Below are 12,223 nucleotides of genomic sequence, written 5' to 3'. Positions count from 1 at the left end.
TTTCTGAGGGTTGTAATGCCTTCTAGATGTTGATAACCTATAAAACAATGTAAATGTGAATGGTTCTTCTCTTTGATCTCTCCCAGAGTCATTCACACTCTTGATACCATTCTGAAATTGGAGACACTTCCTTCTGGACACTTGAGACCTGTCCATGACTGGGCATATCTCACTGCTGCCTTTTTGGTTGTTCCTATAGTTACAGAGGGGCATCCCTGGTGGTTCAGGCGGTAAAAATCTGCCTGCAGTGTGGGAGACCAGGTTCGACCCCTGGGTAGGGAAGATCCTTTGGAGAAGGGAATGGCAACCCAGTCCAGTGTTCTTGCCTAGAGAACTCCATGGACAGAGGAACCTGGTGGGCTACAGTACATGGTGTCGCAAAGAGTCGGACATGACTGAGTGACCAATACACACACACACACACACACACACAGAGTCACAGAAACCAATGATTATTGTCATAATTGTAAATTGGCAGCAAGCAAGATGGTTCATGAAACTCTTCTCTCCTCCTGCCCCCAGTAACTCCATGTTGGACACAGACATAAATTGCCTTGTAGAACTAAATTTGCAAAATAAAGACACACACACACACACACACAAAAGCAGGTATGTGGTACTATTTACTGTGGTTCCAAAAGGAGTTGTGAGCACCATGCTTTCTGAAAGACAATTCAGAAAAAGCCCATATAAAGGTATCTGTCAAAGGAAAACATTCCATCTTAACTAGATATTGAAAAATTTCATAGAAACATGATTTTCTTCTGAATAGTGAAAAAACACAATGCCTGATTATCACTACTCAAGCATGAAGCAGAAATTATACAAACCATTATCATTCCTGATGAAACAAAAGAATATTGAGTAAAGCTAGTCACGTCTCATTCTTTCAAAAATGAGTAAAAGTGAGTGGCTAATAAAGTCTGTTTGCAATTTAAAAAAATTCCTTTTTATTGTTTTGTTTTAAAATAAAATCTTCATAGCTTTCTTTTCAGCAAAGTTAAACTCCTTGCTAATCCTTTAAAAATACTGTACAAAATAGTAATAATGAAAACAGAGCATATCTGCTTTTTCACCATCAATCGTTATCAGTTGCCACATGTACTAAATCCAGAGACAGGAAAAAAAAATAGATCTGAAAAAAAAAATATTTAAGTGTAGTGGCTGTTTTAAATGATTTAATGACTTGGGGCAGAATTACCTTCAATAATCAATTTGCATGAATAAATACAGGATAACATTTTTCTACACGTTTAAAATAAAATGTTGTTTCTTGAAATTGTAATGGGAAGGTACATATACATAATACGTGACTTAGAAGAACAACAGTGAAAGTTGCTAAATTATATTGTTGCAGGAAAAAAAAATGTTAATTGCCTAGATCTTGTTCTGCTTCTAATTTAAGAACTTGAATTGTTTCACTAAGAAATATTTGTTACATGGAAATAACATTTATATGCATTCATATATGCATTCACATATTAACAAATGTATATTAAATAACTGTATATTTTTTCTACCAAAATGTATACTGTTTCCTTCTTTTATTTAAGAACAGAGCTTCGCATCGCATACACAAACATGATTTATACATATGAAATACAAGATAAAACATTTCTGTATGTTTGTAGCTTGACAGTCAGCATACAATTATTCTGAAATCTCAAAGTACGCCCAGTATTGAATATTGTTTTTAAATTGTCTTTTGAGCACTATAAATTCCCTGGATTTTATGTATTTTCCATTTTTTCTGTGTATATGATAGCCTAAAATTTTCCTAGGTATGGTTCTTGCCTTTAAAATAAGCACCAATTACACATATTATTCTTACCTTCACTAAAAAATTAATAAGGAATATTTATAAACTTCATCAACAAAAACATCTAGGTCTAGAATTTTCCTCACAAGAAATTTTCCTTTTTTAAAAGTTCTGAATTCAATTTCTTTAACAAATACATAGTTCTACATATTTTTTAATTTTTCATCAGTCAGTTTTGGTATATTGTTTTTTTTACTAATTGTTCCATTTCATTTAGCTTTTCAATTTCTCTGCATAAATTTCTTTACATTTCCCTTAAGTTTTTATCAGTATTTTTAGATTCTGTACAGCTATAACCATTTTCATTTCTGATATTGGCAATTTGTCTTTCCTCTCCTTTCTTTATTATTCCTGATAGGGCTTATAATCAATCAGTATTACTGATCTTCTCAAAGAACCATTGCTTGACTATTTAATTTTCTTTACAGTTTGTTTTTTATTTCAGTGATATTTTTTCCTTTGTTATTCTTATTTTTATTTCCTCTTGTTTAATTTTGGCAATTTGGTAATTTCCAGCATATGTGGGGAAAATTTCAGATCATTAATTTTAAAAATCTTTTTTTATCTCATATTAGCATTTAAAGTTCTAAATTTAATTCTTACCATCTTTAGTTGTAAATTTTCACTAAGTATTATAAGCAGTATTTTTGATATTTTGATATTTGTGTGTTTTGATTTTTATTTCCCTTGTAATCTCTTTATTAAGCTATGGATTATTTGGAAATGTACAATTTAATCTCCAAATATATAAGAGATTTTCTCATTGTTATTATTTGATTTGAAATTTAATTGTTTTGTTTCAGATCATGTACTCTGTGAGACTGCAAAATTCTGACGTTTATTGAGACATATTATGGCCCAGTATATGATCTGTCTTGATGAGTGTTTCCTATTTACTTAAAAATGGGTCATATTCTAGAGTTAAATGCTGTATGTCACAGTCAATTAAGTTAAGTCAGTTGCTTCTGTTGAGTTCTATATACATAGTTGTCTAGTTGTCCAGTCAATTACTGAGAAAGAGATGTTAACATCTAAGTATAATTGTGTTTTTGTCTATTTTTTCTGATAACTTTTCAGTCATTCATATTAATTCATTAGTAAGAAATTTTTTCCATGTGAGGATATACCACAAAAAGTAACATGATTTACGAATAGGCATGTCCTTGTAACTTGTTTTTAAAAGCTGTATGTAATTGAAGTTGAGTTTAAATCATTGTCTCTTGAATTAGACAACACTGAATTTGAATCACACCGATGCCTCATGTGAGTTGCATGAAAATTTGTCTCTTTAAATATCAGTCTATATAATTGAGAAAATAAAAATTATACATATTTTATGTATACATACAAAACTCTCTGTGTTCAATGTCGAATGAGGTCTTTTGCTCAAGTGAAAGACTGAATATACTAAGAACTCAGTAAATGTAAGTTACCATCATTAGTATCAGCAACAGCATTACCACTATTATTACCTTATCATTCACACATTTTTCAGTTCAGTTCAGTTAAGTCGCTCAGTCGTGTCTGACTCTTTGCGATCCCATGGACTGCAGCACACCAGGCTTTCCTGTCCATCACCAACTCCCAGAGCTTGCTCAAACTCATGTCCATTGTGTCAGTGATACCATCCAACCGTCTCATCCTCTGTCATCCCCTTCTCCTCCCACTGTCAATCTTTCCCAGCATCAGGGTCTTTCCCAATGAGTCAATTCTTCACATCTGGTGGCCAAAGTATTGGCGTTTCAGCTTCGGCATCAGTCTTTCCAATGAATATTCAGGGCTGATTTCCTTTAGGATTGACTGGTTGGATCTCCTTGCAGTCCAAGGGACTCTCAAGAGTCTTCTCCAACACCACAGTTCAAAAGCATCAATTCTTTGATGCTCAGCTTGCTTTATAGTCCAACTCTCATATCCATACATAACTACTGGAAAAACTATAGCTTTGACTAGATGGACCTTTATTATGATTAGATAGTTAGAAATTTACAAATATATTTTTATAAGTTTTGAAGTAAATCCATGTAGAAGAGCTAGGTTATATAGAGCATTGAGTCAATATACATGCTACATACAGCATAAAACAATTCATATGCCCTGAAATCTAGCTCTATTTTTCCATAACTGGAATTTATATTCTCATGATAGCTTTCATCTATATATAAACATTACTCAGATGTATTTTAAAATAACAATGTAAATGTGAATTATTATTTGATTATGACTTTTTTAGCTAATTCTTAAGGTTCTTTGAGAAACACGTTGAAGTCTGACTGTCCTACAGATCAGTTAAATGAAGATTGGGTTATTGAAAGACTTTTCTTTTTTCCCTCATTGATCTGTCTTTGAAATTGTTCTCTCTGAAGTGTAAAAGAATTCTTAGCTGAACTTGCCCATTAATATATACACACACACACACACACATATACACCTTATCAGCAGATAATGAAACTCTATTTTCAGATTCCTAGGTGGATAGTTCATCATTGTACTTAGCAACACAAATAGTGATAAGTTAAAACTTCACTCAAAAAGGACAACAAAGGAGACAGTACACATTCTTATCCATCACATTGGTCTAGTGGGAAATGGGAAGAGCTGACATCAGAGGTCTTTATGGCCCCAGATAGGTATTATACAGAACTCTCACCGCTTATGTGAAAGATTGAAATGGAAATAGTTGGGAAACAGCAGTTTTATCTTGTCAGATCCTTTCAGAGGACTTATGGTTCATACCAGCATAACCTGAGCGTTATTTGCAAGGAATAGCTAAGTAATGAAAACTCACCCTATAGTGCCAACCAGAAATGAAAGTATCATGTCAGCACAATTCCTGTCAGATGGTCTTTAGATAAAGATTCCGGGCTTTTAACTTCATCAAATGAAACAAATCTGGGTAATCAGTCTTGGCATGTAATGGAACCTTTATCTCACTGTGCAAGTAAATTATGGATAGAGTTATACACTCAGGAGATGACCTATATAGCATATCCAAAAGGCAAAATTAAGAATAGTATTCAACCTTGACCCACTTTTTTCACCTTCTCCAAAAAGTTAGAAGGATGGTTTTGGTGAAGTACTGAATGCAAAATACATCAAAAGTAATCATATTTTATTCCCAAGATACTCCTTTAGGGTTCTTATCTTTTTTTAGAGAGTAAGTGTGAAACTTCTTTAAATATCTCAATCTACACCTCTGAATGAGACCCTGACCTCTGGTGTCAGCAAGACACTGGTTCAAATATTAGCAAAGATGTTTACTTTCTTTGTAGCTTGGGTAATTTGCCTAACTTTTTTGAACCTCAATTATCTCGTATATAAAATATGACTAGGGCTTGCCTGGCAGAGTTCATCTGATGAACTACTAAAATAATTAAAAAGAAATAATATCCCTATACTTAATCTATTTGAATACTCAAAAGTAATCAGTATTGGTGATGATTATATTTGTTCTAGATGTGTGGACTTATGCAAATTACTAAACCTCTGTGTGGTTCATGTTTTGCAGGCTTTAAAGGGAAAATATATAAGTTTGTATTATACTACAACTCTATATAATGCTGTTGGTAGAATTAAACCAATTAATTCATGCAAAATGAGGGAAACACTGCTTTTCACATTTTAAAAGTTTCATTAAGTGTTATATTTTGTTATTTGAAATGAGAGTAGCAGATAGCTTTAAGAAAAACACATGATCTGGAACCTTCCTACCAAGATCTGAATATCAGCTCTATCATTTATTCAGTCACATTGTATTACCCTTTCCTCATCTCTAACATTTGTGGTTTAGTAATAGTATCAGTCACACAACATACTTGTGCAGATTAAAAGAGTAAAACATATATTAAGAGCTTAGAACAGTGTCTGGCACATAGTAAATGCATAATAAATGATTTGACCCTCTGTGTGTGCCTTTCAAAAAAATAGATAAAATTATAAAGATTCATATAGCAAGCATCCACATGCTCAGTACTGATAGCTTATGGTGAACTATGTTGGATTCGTGATCTCTGAAGATTTAGCTTTGGGACCAGGGACCAGGCTTGATCACTCAAGAGCTTTTGTGCAGCAGAGTTTTATTAAAGTGAAAAAGGGCAGAGAAAGCTTCTGACATAGACATCAGAAGGGAGATGGAGAGTGCCCCCCTTGCTAGCATTAGCAAAGAAGTTACATACTTTTTAAATTAGTTATTACAATAAATCAAAAGAATGTCTCAAGTTTCTAAAGATCTTACTAGACCCACTCCCACAATTTACATTTGAGGATAACAGGATTAGAACTTAACAATAGAAAGATCCAACCAGACCCACTCCCATAATATACATTCTAAGATATCAGGATTAATCAGAAGGTTTTCAGGAAGGAAAAACTGTCCTCAAGCAGGATACATTATTGTTACATAATCCCTAGTACAAAGTTTAAACTGAGTTGTTTATTGTGTAATCATCAGTTCCAGGCTTAAAGAAAAATAACTATTTTACATGACTAAGAAATGTAGAGAGAAAAAAAAAATGTTTGTCCTTTCCTCCTCAAGAATTCCAGACCTCTATCACCTCCTTGAGAGCCCCAGACTGCTTTCTCCTCCTTTGGGACCCTGGACTTATGAACCGCCCTAGGAATTGACTCTCTCAATACCAAGAAGTAACAAATGCTAACAAGTTTTATCCAACAAAATTAAATATCTCAATACCTTTTTATACTAAGTGAAATACTGAAAGTTGTTTTTTCTTTCTTTCTTTCTTTTTTTTCTGTTATCCTACCACACCAAATATTAAAATGATTAGTTACTGGTAAAGAACATGTGCCCTTGGAATCAGATATCCTAAGTTTGTATTTTAGTTTTACTACTGAGTACTGTTCCATCGTGGCTAAGTTTCTTTACTTTCCCCTATCATGGTCTTCTTATTGGCAAAATGTTGATAACAATACATTCCTTACAGATCCTTCATACACACACACACACAAACAAAAACATGTAGGAAAAGTTCTGCGTACAAAGCATATCTGTGTGTCTGTTACTTAGTCATATTTGACTCTTTGCAACCTAACGGACTGCAGCCCACCAGGCTCTTCTGTCCATGGGATTCTCCAGGCAAGATTACTGGAGTGGGTTGCCATTTCCTTCTCCAGGGGATCTCCATGACCCAGGGAGTGTACCTTGGGCTTCCCTGGTGGCTCAGCTGGTAAAGAATCTGCCTGCAATGCAGGAGACCTGGGTTCGATCCCTGGGTTGGGAAGATCCCCTGGAGAAGAAAATGGCTACCCACTCCAGCATTCTGGTCTGGAGAATTCCACGGACAGTATAGTTCATGGGGTTGCAAAGAACTAGACATGACTGAGTGACTTTCACTTTCACTCCTACATTGCAGACAAGATTCTTCACCATCTGAGCCACCAGGGAAGCCCTCATTTCACTGAAAAACAAATTCCTGAAACTTAGGAATTAATGTTATGGCTTAGGATGGGATTTGAAGAGATCATTTAATCTAATCTATTTATGCAACTTCAGTGTCTTGAATTTAAGTTCTAGGAGAGCAAGATTTTTGCTCATTGTTAAAATATGTATATATTTGAATATTTTCAGTGCCAATAATAAAGAACTCAATAAATATTTGTTGAATATTTATTGAATGTTACATGAATAGAAAAAACGACTTTGGTCAAATACATGGCTATTTTTTAGCCAAATAGATTTTAGTTATTTCATTTTTTTTGTCTAATAATCCTTATGATATCAACCCCACCCACACTGATTTATGTGTATGAATTATAATCGCTAGTATTTATGTTGCATTTCAGTTCAGTTCAGTTCAGTTGCTGAGTCATGTCCACTCTTTACAACACCATGAACTGGAGCACACCAGGCCTCCCTGTCCATCACCAACTCCCAGAGTTCACCCAGAATCATGTGCATCAAGTCGGTGATGCCTTCCACCCATCTCATCCTCTGTTGTCCCCTTCTCTTCCTGCCCCTAATCCCTCCCAGCATCAGAGTCTTTTCCAATGAGTCAACTCTTCGCATGAGGTGGCCAAAGTATTGGAGTTTCAGCTTCAGCATCAGTCCTTCCAATGAACACTCAGGACAGATCTCCTTTAGGATGGATTGGTTGGATCTCCTTGCAGTCCAAGGGACTTGCAAGAGTCTTCTCCAACACCACAGTTCAAAAGCATCAATTCTTCAGCGCTCAGCCTTCTTCACAGTCCAACTCTCACATCCATACATGACCACAGGAAAAACCATAGCCTTGACTAGATGGACCTTTGTTGGCAAAGTAATATCTCTGCTTTTTAATATGCTGTCTAGGTTGGTCATACTTTCCTTCCAAGGAGTAAGCATCTTAGTATGTGCTAAATTCTTTTCTAAGCACATTGCCTGCATTAGCTCATTTACTCCTCATCCTAATCCAATAAGGAGATGTTACTAGAACATTTTAAAGATGTAAACTGAGGCATTAAGTACTAAGTCATTCTCCTTGTATCATATAATCAATAAATATCACAGGCAATTCTCAAATTTAATCTCAAACCCTAGCTCTAAAACATTTGACTAGATTCCTTGTTGGCCTCCATTTGTTTTTATTTTACAGACACACACACACACACAAAGATATTTTAACAACTGATCATCCTTGTGAGGAAAAAAAGAAACAAAACTGGATGGCAGAGTCTTTTCTCCTGAAATCTGACCACATGACAAAATCCTGAAGACCTTGAGAAGAGAAAAGAGATGTACTCTTCCCTTATACAATGTAAAGAACAGCAGAATCACTTGAAAATAGTCTTATTTATTTGGAACACAATGTTTGAAAAAGCACTGTGTGTGATGCAGTGTGATCTCTACTGTTGGATCTCAGTGCCACTGGAAAGCCAGAAAAAAAACAGACTAACTGGGGCTTGATTTGTTTCCCTTAAAACTCTACTTCAGTATAAAACTGTCCTTGTATCCTGCATCATCTTAATACCCTGAGCCAGAGTATTTATCACCTTATTTGGGGTTATCGTCTACACACATTTATTAATGTTCTCGTTACTATATAGATACATGTCTGGCTCCTGCATGTCTCAAAACATTCTCAGGAGTGAATTCTTGTCAAATCACTTTTTAATCTTAGTACTTAGAATAGCCCAGCACTTCACGGGACATTCAATAAACATTTGTTTAACCAGTGAATGAACAATGAAAATGGTTTTAAGCAACAGATACTCTACAATTTAACCAGGCACATTGTACTTACCACTCCACACTTACTGAAGTGGGCTGACAATCAGAGAAAATCGTGTTCCTTTTTACCATGGATTTAAGCTGTTAAATGAATAACGAATGAAGACCTCTACCCATATTAAAGGAGTCCCTTTCATTATTATTATTAAGATGCATTAGCACACTGTAGCACTTGATTGAAGTATTCTTTGCTTCGATGGCCACTGAAGGCTTTAAGCTTGAGAACTGCTAAACTGTGAAGGGAAACACAAAAGATAAAGGTTTGCATTTTCTTTGATCTGCTCAGGGTGTCTGATTGAGTTTTCACTTTCTTTAAAATTTGTATCAGATTGAAACTTAGAAAAGAGCAATAGGAGAGACTAGAGTTTTAGAGAGTTTCATACTATTTTTACAGAAATGAGGTGAGGATAGGGCCACTGGTACTAAATGCATTCAATTTTGAATTTAAGTTACTTGGAGATACTAATCTCTCTTCAATAAAGTACTCTCTGCCCTGCCCCCTCTCCAGAAGACACACATTCTCTCTCTCCTTCTCCCTCCCACATCACCATTTTATGCCCCTTTTAGTGGGGCATAAATGCTGTACTTACATTTTAAAAATATGTTGTTGTTGCTTTACCATACTGTAAAAGTGCCATAATCAAGGAGTAAAGTCTTCCAAGGGTAAGGCTTATTTTTCTTATACATCTATCTATATATATCTATCCTCAGTGCTTTCATTTACTTGGATTTTCTGACATAAACATTTCTGTACATAAAGCATGTGAAGCTCAGCCAAATTAACTGAATTATACCCAAAATACCCAGATCAGAATGTGGGTTTCATTGCTGGGTACCATACTATGGACTGTTAAATTGTTTTCTATCTGAGTAAAATGGGAATAGATCACTTTAAACCTGGTGACAAGCATAAAGTCAGGCTGTGTTTAACTTTATACCTATCAAACCCATTCCAATATGGGTTTCTTTTTTTTTTTTTTTTTGCTTTTAAAAAATATTCAAGTTTAATAATTTATGCTTTACCAATAAGATACATATTTCTACTTTTCTATAAAAGGCGTTAGTGGAACATCCCTGATTAAGTCAAGCCAGCGCTGACCCCGTGGTGCCCGGACCTCACCTGCCCACAGCTTCGTCCCATGCCCTCCAGAGCCCCGACTGGCATCCGCGCCAGGCCCACCCTGTGCCCCGCTCCGTGCACGGTGGCCTCGGTGGGGTCCGGCAGTCCTCCAGAGGAATGAAGGGGGCGGGGAAGTTATTCTTAGGAGCACCGCTGTTGATTCCTGACCCAGCGGCAAACCCCACTCTCAGAATCCGGTCCTCACTTCAATATGGAGAAAACCACGGTGAGAATCTTCCGCGTCCCCGGCTCCGCCCTCGTGGCCTGAAACGGGCCCCGCCTTGAAGGCCGCCGTAGGGGAAGGATCCCACTCTGGCGCCTGGGTGTCCCCGAAGGCCCCCGCGGTCCGTGGAACTGATCCCTGGTAAATTGGTCCTTTTGGGCAGCACCTTGATGACCCGGCCTCGAAAGATGCTCTTGTCCAGCTCCACGGCGGCCTGGGCCGAGCTCTCCGTGGCAAACTCTATGTAGGCATAGCCCTTGGGGTGTCCAGAGAACTTGTCACACAGGATGGTGACCTGGTGGATCTCCCCACAGTGGTTGAAATAGGCCTCCAGCTCCTGGGCCGTGCCCCCATAGTCCACATTGCCCACGTAGATGGATCTGTGGTCAGCCTCTGCTTTCTCCAGGGGGCTGTCTGTCTCGGGACTCAGTAGCTGCCTGGCCAGCAGGGCCCCGGTGGCTTCCTCTCCTTCATCCAGGTTCTGCACCCTGGGCGGCTCCGGCCCCTGGCTCCATGGCCCACAGCTTCAGTTTGATGGCCTCCAGCTCCTGGTCAGGCACTGGGCACTCAGCCAGGCCCTCCCTCTCCAAGAGAGACAGCAGGAAGCCGGCATCTTCCTCATTGTCTTCCTCAGCTTCCCCCGTCTCCTCCTCCTCCCCGCCAGCCCCCGGGTCCAGATGGGTCTTCTCGGCTGGGCTCCAGGCCCCCCAGCCCTGGGCCTCAGGGTCTGAGGAAGACCTCTGGAGCCAGGCCTCAGTAGGGGGAGGGAAGAGGGTGCGGCTGAGGAAGGGCCACATGGCAGCAGGGGCAGGCCAGGCTTCCGGGCTCACTCCACGCCCTATGGGTTTCAATTAACTTGATAAATCTATACGGCAATGAAATCAAAAGAAGGTGTAGTGTCTTGCAGTAGAATAAATTTTCCCTGTTTATATAGAAAAGACCTTGTAATTAAAAGTTGTCATTATTATTTTTATTGCTTTATGCATCTACAAACTATAAACTTTTTCACAGGACTCTACAGATTCAACAACTATTTACAACAAAGGGATTTTTAAGCAGTAAACTTTTGTGTTTTTCATACTCTACCACTTCCCTGAAAGTTCATCCTAAACAACTTGGACATAGGAAAGAAAACTTTCCAAGATTTAAGTTACTCAGGAGGTAGAAGACAAAATGTTTAATTTTTGAAGCTACATTAAGGCAAGTAATTAGGGAACCATTATGTAGTAAAAGCGTATTAACATATCTCCAAAAGGTAATCTACTCCCACTTAGCTTTATTGACCTGCCTGATAAATCCCACAGAAGGTGATGGTAGAGTTCCATCTATTTTAGGAAACACAATTTAGATAGAATTTTAGTATGAGTTATTGTTGAAGTAGAAAGAAATGAACACATTTTGTTTCATCTTGAAATGTTCTCTTAGAAAATTTAAGTCACCCCAAGAGAAGGACCATTGAATAGCTGAGTAGTCTTTGAAAAATGAGATCCTTTCCCAGATCTTAACTCTTCTGGCAAAGTCCAAATGTATCTTTGTTTCTGACACTGTCATAAATCCATGTTTGTGGGAAGAATTTATTCTGTGCTTTTACATTAATCTTCATGAATAGTCAAAGTAATTTCCTCTTACTGTTCAAACTTTCAGCTAGTAATTGGTCAGTAATTCCAGAAACCAAAACATATAAAGACTCTTTCTAAATTAGCATATGATGTTATATTGAACAATTAATGAATATTCTGCAAATTTGCTCTGTGTAATCACCACATTTTACTTTAAAATAATGATGGATGTCAAGATTTAAATCTAAGTGCCAGTATTTGCCAAACAGAAATTCTGTTTATC

General features: G+C 37.2%; 1 pseudogene; it reads right to left on the bottom strand.

Annotated features, from left to right (window-relative positions):
* Positions 1 to 9,958: 9,958 nt before the first annotated feature.
* Positions 9,959 to 11,238, bottom strand: LOC516682 (poly(A) binding protein, nuclear 1-like (cytoplasmic) pseudogene; annotated as a pseudogene).
* Positions 11,239 to 12,223: the final 985 nt, after the last annotated feature.

Source organism: Bos taurus, chromosome 22 (genome assembly GCF_002263795.3).
Source record: "Bos taurus isolate L1 Dominette 01449 registration number 42190680 breed Hereford chromosome 22, ARS-UCD2.0, whole genome shotgun sequence".
In the NCBI taxonomy this organism is placed as follows: domain Eukaryota; kingdom Metazoa; phylum Chordata; class Mammalia; order Artiodactyla; family Bovidae; genus Bos; species Bos taurus.
The sequence above is the reverse complement of the archived record's forward strand: the minus strand, read 5'-3'. Positions and strand labels throughout refer to the sequence as shown.